This window comes from Magallana gigas, chromosome 2, assembly GCF_963853765.1.
Source record: "Magallana gigas chromosome 2, xbMagGiga1.1, whole genome shotgun sequence".
In the NCBI taxonomy this organism is placed as follows: Eukaryota; Metazoa; Mollusca; class Bivalvia; order Ostreida; family Ostreidae; genus Magallana; species Magallana gigas.
Genome location: NC_088854.1, coordinates 45,563,389 through 45,579,929, shown reverse-complemented (window position 1 = coordinate 45,579,929; position 16,541 = coordinate 45,563,389). Strand labels below are relative to the sequence as shown.

The window sequence follows — 16,541 nt, the reverse complement described above, 5'->3', positions numbered from 1 at the left end:
TGAACAAATACGTCTGACTCTGGTGGCAAGGCCTTTTGATATGCCTCTAAACGTATGAGGTGGGTGGCAGCTAGACGTCATTAAATTGAGGTTTAGTGTGAAGATTGAAATCGAGTTTACCATCGACTAAAGATGAAGTAGTGTCAAGAAACGTATTGTTGAATGAGGAATTTTCAGTCGTAAATTTGATAGAATGATGGAAAGAATTGACAAAGGCAATAAAAGCATCGAGGTTGTTTCTGCTGTCAACCCACTTCATTTCAATGTCGTCTATGAAGCGCAACCAAGAGGTTTGAAAGGTGACTGTGTTAGTAGGTTGCGCTCTAGATTACCCATGAATATATTTGCATAAGATGGTGCCATTTTGGTGCTTATAGCAGTGCCACTGACTTGAAGGTAAACACTGTGCCGGATAATTATGCCAGTGCCAAGGTGGCATTTTTGCACCCGCTTAAGCTGCATATATCGAAAAATTCAAATATGCCCTATGATAGACCATTGCTTAAAGAGTTAACAACCACCTTTGTTATCATTCTATCTCACCTGTCAGGTGAGATATTTACCTTTCAAAAATAAATTCCTACAGGAAAATAATTTTTCCTATAGGAAAAACAATATTCCTGTAGGTTATTTGAAATATCCTATCGGAATACATGAACTTCCTATAGGAATATCAATTCCGATAGGATTTGATAAAATCCGGTAGGAAAACTTAATATCCTATAGGTAAACTGCATGTCTGAATCAAATTCCTACAGGAAATACCATTCTCCTATAGGAAATATAATTCCTACAGGAATTTTTAAAAATCCTTTAGGATTGTCAATATTTCCTGTAGGAGAATCAATTCTCCTATGGGAATTATCATTTTCCGATAGAATATTAATTTTTAAAGGTAAATATCTCACCTGTCAGGTGAAACACACTAAAAACAAAAGTGGTTTTATACTCTCTAGACAATGGTCTATCATTTGGTATACATGGATTTTTCCGAAACTGCATCTTAAGCGGGTGCAAAAATGCCACATATATACATACATATATACGCGTATGCTCGAAATAAATACACAATGAATTAGGACTTAACCAAGTTATTAAATTTAACGAAATGTCGAAATCAGTGAGTATACATAAAATTTGCCAATAATATGAATAATCTAGATATACTTTCCATATTATGTCTTAGCAAATTCAGAAATATAGAACAGTAATTCTCCGTGTTGTTTTAAATAAGCCCAAGCATAATTGGGTATGATATTGGCATTATTTTATAAATAAGTGAGGAACGCTTGATGTTTGACTAAATTGTACGTGTGCTCTTAGTTGCCTAAGAACAGTTAATGAGCTTGTCTACGAGAAAACCATGCAAATATGGAAAAAAGCTGTGGTAGCAAGTGTCAAGAAGGAACAGAATTTTTTCATAGATTTAAGGTATCTCACTCCTCATGTTTTGATTTCATTGCGCAGATGATCATTATATTTGAAATGAATATGATTTTATTTATTTAATCATCACAGATAGATTATTATTTCATAATTACTCAACATTCATAAAGAAAATCCATTTGAATTCAAGAAACAAACAAGTTTTTTGGGGAACTATTTTTTCGTGCGGAAGGTTTTTTAGACGAAAATGACAGAAACAAGCAATTTTATGAATTTTCATTATACTTCTCTTTTTATTATACTTTATTCATTATTCACATTTTTAACATTTGATAGGTTTGTAACATATTTTATATGTTCTGTGTGACATGTACAAAATCAAATCTGTGATAGCCGTTTAGCATAAAATCATGCAAATATATAGAACATGTCTGAATTTTTTAAGCCAAATTTTGCGAGAATTTTACCTTTGAAGCCCTATATCTAAAATTTGACATCACTGACCCCCATGTTATATTATGTCAAAATGATACTGAATACATATCTAGGCAAACTGGATTAATCTTATAAAATTCTTGATATTCAAAAAGTTTTTATTTCAAATCAAATTGTAACTATTATAGAAATTGTCTATTTTAAGTGCAAAAAGGTCACATAAAAATTTATGCAGCTTCGTACAAATTGTTTGCGTAATCCCTTTATTCAGTGTGACCATTGTGCATAATTAAAAACAATATTTGAAGAAATAAGTTTGCTTAATCAAAAATACTGGCAATAAATCCTAATCAGGATGAAATTGCATTTTAGGTGCGAAAAGGTCAAATTAAATAGGCCATAACTCAGAGGGATGGATACTGACCCCCCCATTATCTTTGCATTTTTTAAGTATGTTTTGTCTACAGATTTCAATGATATACCTCTGAAGAAAATCTTGATACAACAACTTTGAGGAGTGGGATACCTTAAAGGATACCCATCTAGAGTCAGATATATGATTTTTGTTTTTGCACTGGATGTTTCTATTTCTAGTAACGGTCAGTATTGCATTCTGGTTAGTTAATCTCTAAAATCCAGAAAAGTTAAGATAAAAATTGTCAAATTCAGTAATTAATTACAAAATGTATAAACAATGTTTGAAAAAAAATAAGACTATATTCCTAAAGAGGAAGTTCAAACCTGTACTCGTTGCATATTTTTTTTTCATATTTCTATATACACCATGAAGTCTTAAGGGTGTAAATGTTGGCAGGATGCCAAGAAATGATAATCATACATTTTTGTCAATTTTTGAGAAAGAATTTCTCAGAAAGTGGGGCATTATTTTTTTAAATTTTGCGTTAATAAGAAACTGTCTAATGTTTTGTTACAAATAAATAAAATCCATCCTTGGACTCTCAAGGACTAAAAAGTAATAAATTAACAAAAACATCACATTTAAAAAAAAATTGTTGGTTTTTTAAATTTTATTTTACAAAAGATTTTAACCCACTGATCTCAATATTTGTAATTAAACATGAAAAATAACTCCTTAGTTTGCTTTTAGTTTAAAAAATTAGTTATTATCATTGTTTCTCAAAGAATTCTTACTCATCAAATTTGCATTCCATTACTACTGTTAGAATTGTCTCCCCTGTTGCACTTTTCTGTAGAGAAGGTAAACTAGTCGGAATATTGACAAAGCTATACAAGTTCAAAATTAGGCAAAGTATATTGAGAAATGCTGTGAGTGTTGTTAATATGTATTGTGATATTGAATGATTTTAATTGCATAAAAATCGTTCCGTCTTGTAAATGTTATTCAGTGTATCACATATTGAAGTTTGAAGGAGACTTGTATCTATATAGTCCAAACTGCTATTTTGGGCGATTTTTAATCAAAATATACAAACCTATGATAGAAGTGCAATTAAAATAGATGAAAGGGTAAATTTTCCAAAATAATCTCATTCACAGATTATCATATTTTACTCGAAAAAATCCACAGAAACGGGGACTGACTTCTTACAAAGATTTATAATGGGGTATATTGACATCATTCGGAATTCACTAAAAATGCCTCTTGCAATTTTTCATCGTCATCATCGGAGGGTGTTGCAATAGACATCCCATTACTGTAGGTCACCTGTATATTTCGCTGACCATCTACAAATAACCCTGCAGGTGTTAAGGTTAGACTCCTATTAGCATTAATTTTGACTGTTTGAATTTATCAAGCAAACAAATAATTTCATTTAAATTTTATTGTAAAAGTGAGTAATTGCACACCTTTTCAATATGATTCGCATTTAAAGTTTAAAATTATAATTAAATCATTTTTATCAATTATAACTTAATAAGTTTATAACTTTACCTGTAAGCAGTATCATTGCAAGTTTTGATCCGCCCGATGGAAAAAATTAATGTTAGCTAAAGTTCATTTCTTAGATCCCTCGTTTTACATATTTTTTTATGGGTCAGACTTTTTTCTAAGTTGTAAAATTCATATGGAATCTTGAATGAAAAGATCACTAGTTCAAGTATAAAAAAATGAAAAGATCAATACATGTACCACTATGTTTATCGAATGAGCAGAGAGCACTATGTTTATCGAATTAGCAGAGAGAAAGATTTTTCTTTGATTGAGAAAAAAAATTGGCAATCTTCAAGTACCAATGATGTTTAGAATATATAAAATAAAAGACAATACTCTTTCGATTTATCAGTATTAAAGTATAAAAATTCGAGTCTATTATTTTAATATAGTAGTATAGATGTATAATTACACACTAAAAGAGCCCTGCTTTAAGTACTTCAGTACTTTGAATTTTGTAGTTTTGCCCCTGTAATTATTCATTTGTGTACTAATGGGTACTTTGTCTGTCTTTATGGGTAGCATTGGCAAATAATGGGTTGTTGGGGATATGTAAGCTTGCCTACTTTTCCTTTCATTAATAGTGAAATATATTCATGTTCTACATTTATCTTATGCTAGAATGTGTGGAAACCAGTTCCATTTTGGTTCTGCAGCTTTGTTAATCATTTTAACTCCTTTAAACACTACAAGTCATGATTTGATGAATATTGTCATTTTATTAATGACGAAGATAAACAATTAACTACAAATAAACTATCTTAACTACTAGGGAGATCCCAAATAAACATAAAGAGACTTATTAAGCATCTTATTTCAGACAGGCAGTGGGATCTCCTTAAAGACTAAGTAAGACATAATTATCATGATGAAAACACATTTAGAAAATGGGAGATCCCAAGATAACATATATCCAAACTAGTCTACAACAATGGCAGGGGGATCTCCCTGTCATATGAAAAACCAAAACAACGTAAAAATTAAGGTGGCATATACAGAACATTTTGAAAACCAAAACGATGTAAAATTTACAGTGGCATAAACAAAACCTTTAGGAGGGTGTAATGGGGTTAATTTTCACACAAATAAACTCTCTGTTCACATAAAAACGTCCATCAAATATCAGGGTAATAACAAAAGTGGCTTTCACGTGATTGTTGGTTGTTGACAAGATACAGGCACAAATATTCTAAAAATAAATATAATGCACACCCTCAGGTTAAAAATAACTATAAAAAAACAGATTCTAAAAATAGATTCTGTGACAAAAATAGATGGTTAATATACAATGATGCCATAAAACATATTATTTAACAATAATATTTCAAAGTTTTAAAAAAATAGTGAAGTCCACTTTATTGAAAAAAACGTGAATTGTGTTGAAGCAACCCTTCAGTTCAGTAAAATATTGTTTGGCTAGCGAATTTGTCGCCTTTTTTCCATAATATACATGTGAAACTGTAAAGCTAACGCTAAACTACAGATTCTGGGGAGTTTTAAAAGAAGAAAAATGTCCAACTTTAAAACAATATGTTTGCAATATTATTGAGAGTCCAAAGACAGATTTTTGATATATTGTAAAGATAAATGTCCTTTTATTACTAGAAACAGATTTAATGAATTTAAAGTGCCACCTTTTGACTTTTAAGCATCTAAAAAATGTATATTTTTATAATTTTACAAAAAGTTGGAAACATGCCAGATTCGTGACCTATATCCACTTAACAGAAAGAATATTTGAGAATTCTCATAAAATATTTTTATAATTTTACAAAAAGTTGGAAACATGCCAGATTCGTGACCTATATCCACTTAACAGAAAGAATATTTGAGAATTCTCATAAAATGATTTACACTAGTGTATCCTGATTTAGCTAACTCTCAATTAACTCTAAATGAACTTTTGGAATTTATATTTAAACTTAACTCAGAATTCTTAACAATAATTTGGTGAATTATGCACAATTTCATTCTTAAAAGGATCAAAATGCTATTTTTAGTAACAGAGCTGCAGAACCTAGTTTAGACTGACCACATCAAAATAAATTTTGTGGCAGACTAATTCATATGGATGCACATTGTTACGCACAAAATAGAAGGTTGATCAGAGAATTTTGCTCACACCATCTTTTGCATGGTTCTCTCGTAGACATGCTCATAAAAACGTTGTCTCTATGTACACATCAAAGATACTTTGTGTGTATGTTACTCAAAGAAGGCACCATGAAGTCAGCCATTTTAAGTAATGTTTTTTAATTTTTACGTTTACTTTTCTTCAGTTTTCTTTTTGACAAAATTGTGTCAAAACCCTTGACCACAAATACAATATTGAAAAAAAAATAATACAAATAAACAACCTAAAAAAGGTATGAAATAATTCTGAAATGAAATCTTTAGAAATGCATCGATAGACTCGATTTTTTAAAACAGAAAATAAATGTAAATTGACTGACATAAATTTTTACTTACTTTTTCGAAGTGTGCGTTTTGACTGCTCTTTCGTAAATACTTGCAATTTGTCATTGAATTGGACAAGCTTGATACCGGTATTGGATCCATATGGATGGATGGAAAATGACTAGATAAGATGTGTACTTTCGGTCATTTATTTATCGATCAACTTATGACACTTGTTCTTTTTCTACATTGTTCGTGTGTTCAAAGTTGCCTAAGAACATGAAAACGGTGTCTTTGTATACAAATAAAAGATACTTGTATATTTTTCAGAGAAGGTACGATTTAAGGTTTTAAAGACGGTTTTCAATTTTATTTGAACTATTCTGCAGTTTTTCTCTTTAATAAAGTTGTATTACAAAAACTAAACCACAAATACAATATTATAAAAAAAACCCACAAAACAAAAACAAGCTCTTGAATAATTCTGAACCAAAATCTTAAGAAATGCATCTTCACGATAGTGTAAGTCTATTTTCTCCACACAGAAAAGAAATTTAAAAGACTAAATTGACAAACATAAATTTTCACCTACTCTTGCAACGTATGCATTTTTTCACTGTTTTTTTCGTAAACACTGACTACATATGCAATTAGCCATTGATTTGACATTCAAGATGTTCAATGAATTTGTATGTCTCTACGAATTCAATTTATTTAAGAAGAACAGCTCTTATTTCAGCACGTTTTAAAGCGCGCCTAACATATTTTAGATGGTTGGAAATTGATTGAATAAAATTTGAATTTTCATTTTTTTATTTATCGATCAACTAATGAACATTTCTTCTTTAACTACATTAAACGCGTGTTCTAAGTTGTCTTAGAACTTGAAAACGTTGTCTTCATATACAAATTAAAGATACTCTTTCTGTATGTTATTCACAGAAGGCGTGACTTTGTATTTCACCATTTTAAGGAGCGTTATGATTTTATTTAATCTATCCTGCATTTTTTTCTTCTACAAAGTTGTATTTAAAAAAATGAACCACAAATACAATATTATAAAAAAAACAAAGCAAAAACAAGTTCTTGAATAATTCTGAACCAAAATCTTAAGAAATGCAGATTCATGATAGTATAAGTATATTTTTCCAAACAGAAAATTAATGTAAAAGACAAAATTGACAGACATAAATGTTATAAAAAATATTATTAAATATACGAAATTACTACTAAATTCATTTAAAAAACCTAGGGTGACATCTGGTTTCTTTATAAATATTCCACTGAAGGTGATCCCTGATATCTGTGAAGTGGCTATCACATACCTTAAAAAGAATTTAGTGACCTCTGGTCTCCTATTTGATCAACGAAATTATTACTACATTGATCAAGGACCTTAGCTGAACTCTGTTCTTCTTATAGTGACCTCTTGTTTCCCTACGGGTCTCTGTATAGATATATGTACATAACTATAACTACATTGAAGTAGGACCTAAAGTGACCTTTTTTCCTTATGGAAATTCCACTTAAGGTTACCCCTGGTGTCTATACAGTAGTTGCGTTCTAGTGCATCTCTGACATCAGATGACTATGGTCTCCTTATTGATTAACAAAATCATTAGTATTTGATTCAGAATCTAATGTGACATGTAGTTTCCTTTTGGATATTCTGTTTAAAGTGACCATTGGTCTACTTACATTGATAGACTGTTGGTGAATCTGCATTTCGTTATATGATAAAAGGTGATCTATGACTCAGTATTAATGAACAAAAGAACAAAATGTTTCCTACATTTTTCGGAACCTAAGGCGACCTCATGGATATTCCATATGCGGTGACTCCTTTGTCTCTATAAATTGTCTGACTTCTGGATAATCTTTATCTCCTAAAATGACAAAGTGTGAACTCTGTTTTCCTAGTTATAAATTCATTGATATAAGACCTACTGCTACCTCTGGTCTTCTTATCGATATTCCACTTTAGGGTGATTTAGTCTCCCTACAGTGACTGACTTTTGGTGAATCTCCATGTTTTAAAATGTAACAAGTAACCTCTGGCCTAGATCAATAGAATTACTACATTTATCTAAGACCTATGGTGACCTCTGGTCTCCTGAAAGAAATTCCCCTTAAGACGACCCTCGCTACAGTTGATGACTTTAAAGTTAATTTACATTTTTTTCTTCGCTACTAAAAGTTGCATAAGGGCTCATTTATACAAACATTTTGGAGAACTATTTTTGCTTGACCCTCATGTCCTAGGCAAACGTACGTTTAATCCTTCTGCCAGCTTGTTACGTAGAGGAGGCGTGACAATGTAGTCAACAATTTAAAGTAACACTTCAAACTTTCTTGTTTACTATACTGCAGTATTCTTTGTTAAAAAAAATTAAGGCATACAATATTTCAATAAGTTTAATTTAACATTATAAAAATTCATTCAAAACTTTAAACGTGCTCAGTGATTTAACCAAAAAACAAAGCATGATTTTATAATGGATAGAAACCTACAAGCTTTATTAAATCATCTGTTGCTTGGAGGTAAAGTAATACAGCTAAATGAAGAGTATATACTTTTTTACCTTATAAACCAATGGATTTTTCTTATAAATATAAATTCATAATGAAAAATTATTGCTATAATAATCATTATCTAAGGATAGCCCGTAAAGCCCATAAAAGCTTTGTTGACAGCTTAATTCCAGTGGGGTCCTTATACATGCAATTAAATTAATAACAAAAAGACACACCAAAAAAACAACATATTTACACAATGGAATTTAGGCAGGGTACTGGAAAGGGATGACGCATAATGCTTTGAAATATGACACGTTTCCTTATTTATTCATTTATTCATTTATAACTTAAAAGTAATAACAATAATTAAGATAATAATGGAAATGGACAAGCCATCATATAGTATCACTTGCATTTGTAGACAAGAACGATTTGACAGCTTTCTTAAAGTTTTGTCTAGAATTAATTAGGCTAACAGTGTTTATATGAAGATAATTAAAAATCTGGTTTATTTTTAATATTCAAATTCTGGTAATACTGTGTGATAGTATACTTATTAAGAACTATTTTTAGGGGTCACAACTTCTTAATACTTTTACACTTAAAAACGATAGCAGCTGTATAATCATGGCATTGTAGAAACATCTATCAAAAACTTGTATAGCTCGAAAGCCTTTTGCAAAAAAGTGAGTTACCCATCTATAATCTGCAATAAGGTCATGAAGCATTAAGCTGTATATGTATGCATTCTGAAAGTTAAAATTCTGCAAGTATAAAGATATCTTACATCAAAAGAAGTTAAAGGTAGTCTTAAAATTTTGTTTGTCTTCATACAAAGACTTTCTTTAGGATTAAATTTCAAAAACAGAGTATGACCATCCCCCCTTAAAATCCATGATCATGGTTCAGTACAGATTTATCTGCAAATAAAAATCAACGTGCTTCGATATATTCGATGGTGCATGTCTAATACACTGTCTGCATTCATCCGTGTTTAATAGACAACATTCCAGGGTGTTTTCATCAGAAGAGCTTATAGTCAATTCAAAAAAGTATGCATCATTTTACGTCAATAATTGATGTTCATGGCAGGACACTCTTCTCAGATACAAATAACACATGCAAATGAATGAATGTTTATTTAATGTGTGTAATTGCATAATGTACATCAGTACAATTTTCTTAAAAAGAAGTATAAACATGAACAAAAATTATAAATCAACTTTAGATTATTAAAGCTAAAAAGCTGTTAAATTTATTTTCAAATGCTACATCATTACATATTTGTTTCTGTGTAATGTTGCATCATTAATCTGTAATGTTGTAGCGATAAAATGTTATCAATTCAAGCAGGTAATTTATGTTTTGTTTCGTTTTTTGAACACAGTACTGGATGGTCATGTATCAAGGATGGAAAACACGAGTGGATGTACCACGCCAACGAAATGGTCCACAATAGGACAAAGAAAAGTAGAACGTGGATAAGAAGCACAAAAAGGGTGAGGCTTAGCAAGGGCAGAATTCACAGATATAGTGGCAGGGGGAGGCGGTGTACTATTGTCTGGGATAGGCGATAGGCAGGACATGACATCTATTGCTTGTTTACTAGTCTTGAAGTATATGGAGTTCCTGTACTTCAATTTCTACTGAACACATATTGGAAGCTAAAAAAGGTAAACTTTAATTTGTTCTTGAGATTACTGAGCGGTTTCTTGACACACGGGTAGCCCTCTGGAACTTAAATCCATATATAACACGCGATCGTCGTTTTCCAAAAAATACTGAACAACTGGTAATAACAATGCCTCTCCATTCTCTACCAAAGTTACGAAGAAGTCTTTTCTCCAAATCTACAACAGACAAATGTAGATATATACAGTTATATTTTGGCTTAGTGTTCAAATTGTACAAACTCAATAAGTTTTAGAACGGGACACTTTAAAATATATAAAATATAAAATGTAACAAGTAAACTTACAATTCTGTAAATGGTGTCGCTTATGACAAATGCACGTCGACCAAGTTGTCGAGCATTGTTGACATCGATCGACTGGCAAATCAGAGACTAAAAAAACAAATCAATCTGATAGGTGAATGGTTTTAATAAAATATCGTCCTTATTATTTAAAAACACCACTATGAGGAAATATTTTAGCAATTGCTGATATTTAAAAAAATATGGTTGTATTTAAATGTCTATTTCGATTTAAACTTAGACATGCCGAATCTTGTTATTGTAATATGCCCTAGTTGGGATGCACGATTCATACTATTTCTAAATTTGATTTTTTGTTTTGTTTACTAAAGAAGAGGGGAATATAGGTGCATATTAAGACTTAAAGAACATTTTCTTCAATATTTTTTTTTAAATACATGTACTCTTATGCTATATAAGCCCATTGTGGGATACACAAGAGAGGAATATGTTTGAAAAACCAGTAGATGAATATTTAAAAAAAAAAGAATCTTATTGTATTTTGTTTCCGTTTTTTGATAAAAAAGAAACAAATGTAATTGTTTTAATTTTAAGAAAATGTTTAAAGCATTTCAATAATGTTAGTTGACACTTGTATCGTAATGCTTATAAAAGTATATTTATTTTAACCAAAATTACAATTAAAGGTGGTAAAAAACAAAATCAGATAAAACGTACTAAATTGTATTTAAAAGTATAACTGCATTGTTGTGATTACAGATCTACTGTTGCACATACAATGCTTTATCTCATAAGGTATCATTTTTTAAAAATCCCCACTTCATCTAAAAGTGTAGATATATTTTGTTTTAAAGATTTATTTCATACTTACGTAATAAAAAAGCCATGAAAGCGATACGGAAAATAGAAACTTTATCTTATGACAAACCTATTGAAAATTTAAATGGATCGGCGTATATACTGTATACCATACCACGTGATACTAAAATCATGTACGGTCAAGTTTTAAAACTTGAAAGAATTTAAATCGATCAGATCATTAAAGTTTTTTGTGCAGGAAAGGTAAGAATCAACTGTTCATAAGTGACGATTGATCAATTGATCAATAATGACGACTTTTCATAAGCATCATACTTTTTTTCATCAACATTTGGATTCAATAATTGTTTTTGTTGAAGAAGGATTTTACCTGTACACATAGAAGAGTAAGTAAATATCGTCATGTGATAAAAGATACACTCATACATGTTCGTACTCGTTGTACAAACTATGCGGATATAACACTATATTTAGTTTCTGAAAAAGCACGGGTACTTTCAGCTCAAGTGATGTTTTTTAAGTAAGAAATGATTAAAAAAACAAGTACAATGAGTTTGGACTGTTCTTCATATGTAAATTTGTAGGGCTATTTAACTAAGATAATAAATGATTTGAACCGTTACCAGATTCATCTTCAGCTGTCAATATAGAAATCAGAGATAAAAATAAAAGATTGAATAGTAAAAAACGGAATTCATTTCTTTGTATTTCTAAATTAGCAAACGTATGACCTAAATACTATCATGTAATTCAGAAACACGAGAAGTTCATAAATGCGCATGCCCAGTAACAAGGACTGCAGTGAATTGGCAGATCATTAAATTCCTGTTTAAATATAGAATATCTTATGATTTCACCAGAATTTGTTTTTCTTTCATGAAGTGTTAACTTTCAGGCAACGAAAAGGATGAGACTTGAAATGAAAAAAACCTTTTGTTCATATTATTTTAGCATCTGATATGCAAATGAGTACTATTAAGTTCCGGTTAAAAAAATGGCGGATAAAACTGATTTAGTTCAACATGCTTGAAATCATGAAATGAAAGTAAAAACTTTATCGTAGGAAAACAAGATATGATATAAAAGCTTGAAATCTGAACACACGTGTAATGGCATCGAAACAATAATGCAGAATCTGCATTTCCCAAACAGAAAAGATCCATTTTTAATGACTTTGAATAAAATTTTAACTTATTCTTGCAAAGTCTTTGAATTGTCCCTTACATGAACAAATCCATAAGTTTTTCACTGAATTAAAGAAACTAGATACTCTTTACATTTTACTATCGCCAAATTCAGCCTCCTCAAATTAGACCGACTAGCTGTCCACGTGGATCTGATTGCGCCTTATTTTGTAAACAAGATATGATTTACTCGTGTAAATGTTCATATTAATATTTCTAATTAATTTAAAAACGATCACTGAATTACGACATTGTACTTGCTCTAGGACCCAAGACTATGAAAATGTTATCTGTGTACATGTACCCAAGATAAAGATACTCTGTCTGACATTTCCCCGAAGGCGCGAAAAATGTCAATAAGTCGGCCATTATGTGTCAAATTTCTTTCTTTTTTCTTTGTGCATATCACCATACAGTGGCTTTCTCTTTTACAAAGTTAAATTTGTAACATCTTCCAATGTAAAGAATGATATATTAATTCCACGATCCATATCTATGGACAAAAGGAAGGCATGCACATATGCTTATAATGTACATTTATTTTTTAAAATGGATTAATCTGTCCCTTTCGAAGATTCCTTATTACACTTAAAATATGCAGTCAATATTTGTAACCAAGATAACATTATACGTATTACCTTTTTTATATTGTTCATCCTCCTGTTCTCAATCGTGCCAAGTGCCATGCGATGTGTACACACAAATGAATGAAAAGCAGTCACGTGATCAGCAATTGTTTAACGAATTTAATTTAACGTTTTCACTTGATAGTTAATAATTTTGACCTAAAATAATTTTTTTTTCTGTAAATCTATAGATGAAGAATAATTGTGATGATTTTGGTTATGATTGACGTAAATTGTTTTGCACTGGTAAGGCGGGATGTTATGAAATCACATCGAACTTTAGTCAGCTACATGTAGCAGGAGGGGGTTTGATTTAATATCTGAGTCAGAAAACTTCTCAATGCTATTAAACTTAGTTTTTTTTTCTTCAAATTTTGTTTACATAACTTATATAAATTGTACATTTAAAATATATTATGTGATATTTGGTGAATTATCCCAAATAAGCAGACTATTATTTTTTACAATTTCAGCATCTATCAACCTATATACATTTTGTCGTTGAAAATGTGGATGGCAGTTTTCAGAAAACGATTACACTATAGCTACACTTATTGGATATTTGTAAGCAAAGCTAACCGGACCATAAAAAAAACAACACAGAACAAAACAGTACAGGTTAGTCATTACTACAACACAGACATAATACTATTGTTTGGACTTACTTTTATAGCATAGAAAAATTATGTAGAACAAACCGTATAAGCATCAAGTGTTTTTAATTCATCAATGTTAAAGTCAGTGTTTAAACTATGCTTATGTTACAGGCTAATGTTCACTTTTATCAAACAACTTGAGAATGCTAAAACAGCATAACAACTTTGCAAAGTAAATTTATCATTTTATCACAGTTTTCTTAAAACATTTACATGCTAACATGTGTTACTGTCTTATACTGTTTTATGCATATTTATGTAATCATAAGTGAGAATATTCCACAGTGAGTCAGCATTCTCCATTTGAGCAATGCTTAAACATCTTTTATCCTGTTAAAAAAGGGAAATTTTATTTAAAAAAAAATTTGGGAATGTAGTTCGATTTTTAATATATCTTAGTAAGTAAAATAATGCAAGATCAGTATAAGTAAGCAATTCGTAGTCTAGGCAAAATCTTAAGCAAGCAACCTGGATCATAGCAACACAAAATCTCTATATCATTCTCTGTTACTGGAAGGTAGAACTTATGTTGTTTTCTCCATAATTTTAGTACCTTTTAGGGAACATTCTCAAATTCAGTATTTGACATCATGCATTAATTACTGGAAAAGACAGGAAAACAACTAAACAAAGAAATAATCCATATATTGAAGGAGCATAAATTAGGTAAGGTACATGTACTAAAAATGTTTTTAATGTAGAAATTTGAGTGCATTTTTTTATCCATCAATTGTTGATTTCAGTTTTTTATTTAAATACAGACTGTAAAGAATAAAATTCTACATTTCCTAATATTATCACTTTAATAACACTTTGCATAAAGCAATACAACATCACTCCTTCTTTGTTTATTTTAATCTGGAGATTGTAAAATCATTGCAATAAAATTGTTTTGCATGCTTTACAAACAGTTTCCCTACCTATCAAGTCAGAAACATTCTGCGATGCTACAAGATCACGTTATGAGGGCAAACAGCTATATTATGGGTCATCCTGTAGTTCTGTTGATGGCAAGTCTATTCCAAGTGTCTTTTCAATGAAAACACAGGCACAGATATGGTTTGTGTGATTTGATTGCAAATTGAAAGTGTAAATATAAAGGGTGTGCCTTTGTCATCATTATGTCTACGAAAAAGCAGAAGGCATTTCATCTTCTACATAGTCAGTTACATGTAGGAAGAGAGGTTCATTTTAATATCTGAGTCAGAATACTTCACAATGCCATTAAACCTTTTTTTCAAAAAAGTAAAAAATAATACATTTAAAATATGTCTTGTGATATCTAGTAAATTATCCCAAATATGCACAATATTATTTTTTACAATTTCAGCATCGTACAACCTATATACCTTTTGTCTTCGAAAATGTGAGTGGCAGTTTGTAGAAAACGATTAGACTATAGCTACACTCTTGGATATTTGTAAGGAAAGCTAAAAGGACCAAAAACAAGACAGGTTAGTCTTTACTACACCAAAGATATAAAATTATTGTTTAGACTTACTTTTATAGCATAGAAAAACTATGCAGAGCAGACCTTATAAGCACCAAGTGTTTTTAATTCATAAATGTGCATTATGTTACAGGCTGATGTTCACTTTTATCAAACAACTTGAGAATGCTAAAACAGCATTACAACTTTGCAAAGTAAATTTATCATTTTATCACAGTTTTCTTAAAACATTTACATGCTTACATTTGTTACTGTCTTATACTGTTTTATGCATATTTATGTAATCATAAGTGAGAATATTCCACAGTGAGTCAGCATTCTCCATTTGAGCAATGCTTAAACATCTTTTATCCTGTTTAAAAAGGGAAATTTTATTTTAAAAAAAAGTTAGGAATGTAGTTCGATTTTTCATATATCTTAGTAAGTAAAATAATGCAAGATCAGTATAAGTAAGCAATTCGTAGTCTAGGCAAAATCTTAAGCAAGCAACCTGGATCATAGCAACACAAAATCTCTATATCATTCTCTGTTACTGGAAGGTAGAACTTATGTTGTTTTCTCCATAATTTTAGTACCTTTTAGGGAACATTCTCAAATTCAGTATTTGACATCATGCATTAATTACTGGAAAAGACAGGAAAACAACTAAACAAAGAAATAATCCATATATTGAAGGAGCATAAATTAGGTAAGGTACATGTACTACAACTGTTTTTAATGTAGAAATTTGAGTGCATTTTTTTATCCATCAATTGTTGATTTCAGTTTTTTATTTAAATACAGACTGTAAAGAATAAAATTCTACATTTCCTAATATTATCACTTTAATAACACTTTGCATAAAGCAATACAACATCACTCCTTCTTTGTTTATTTTAATCTGGAGATTGTAAAATCATTGCAATAAAATTGTTTTGCATGCTTTACAAACAGTTTCCCTACCTATCAAGTCAGAAACATTCTGCGATGCTACAAGATCACGTTATGAGGGCAAACAGCTATATTATGGGTCATCCTGTAGTTCTGTTGATGACAAGTCTATTCCAAGTGCCTTTTCAATGAAAACACAGGCACAGATATGGTTTGTGTGATTTGATTGCAAATTGAAAGTGTAAATATAAAGGGTGTGCCTTTGTCATCATTATGTCTACGAAAAAGCAGAAGGCATTTCATCTTCTACATAGTCAGTTACATGTAGGAAGAGAGGTTCATTTTAATAT

The 16,541-nt window shown here is 30.4% G+C and overlaps 2 long non-coding RNA genes across 9 annotated transcripts in view; one reads left to right on the top strand and one right to left on the bottom strand.

Moving 5' to 3' along the window:
- Positions 1–16,541, top strand: part of LOC105322282 (uncharacterized) — a 44,965-nt gene that overhangs the window by 19,632 nt on the left and 8,792 nt on the right. The window contains exons 2-9 of one of the 8 annotated variants that reach the window (XR_010711170.1): positions 10,038–10,323; positions 13,689–13,833; positions 14,422–14,537; positions 14,783–14,930; positions 15,202–15,325; positions 15,455–15,515; positions 15,894–16,009; positions 16,255–16,402. This is a non-coding gene — a long non-coding RNA (uncharacterized lncRNA). Of the gene's footprint in view, positions 1–10,037; positions 10,324–11,510; positions 11,792–13,688; positions 13,834–14,421; positions 14,538–14,782; positions 14,931–15,201; positions 15,326–15,454; positions 15,516–15,893; positions 16,010–16,254; positions 16,403–16,541 lie in introns of those variants that run through there. The other 7 variants (XR_010711169.1, XR_010711171.1, XR_010711167.1 and 4 more) reach the window with 7 other exon arrangements.
- LOC136273042 (uncharacterized) lies at positions 10,038–11,342 on the bottom strand. The gene is made up of 2 exons (XR_010711175.1): positions 10,629–11,342; positions 10,038–10,500 (listed from the first exon to the last, which is right to left on the bottom strand). It is a non-coding gene; the product is annotated as an uncharacterized lncRNA (long non-coding RNA).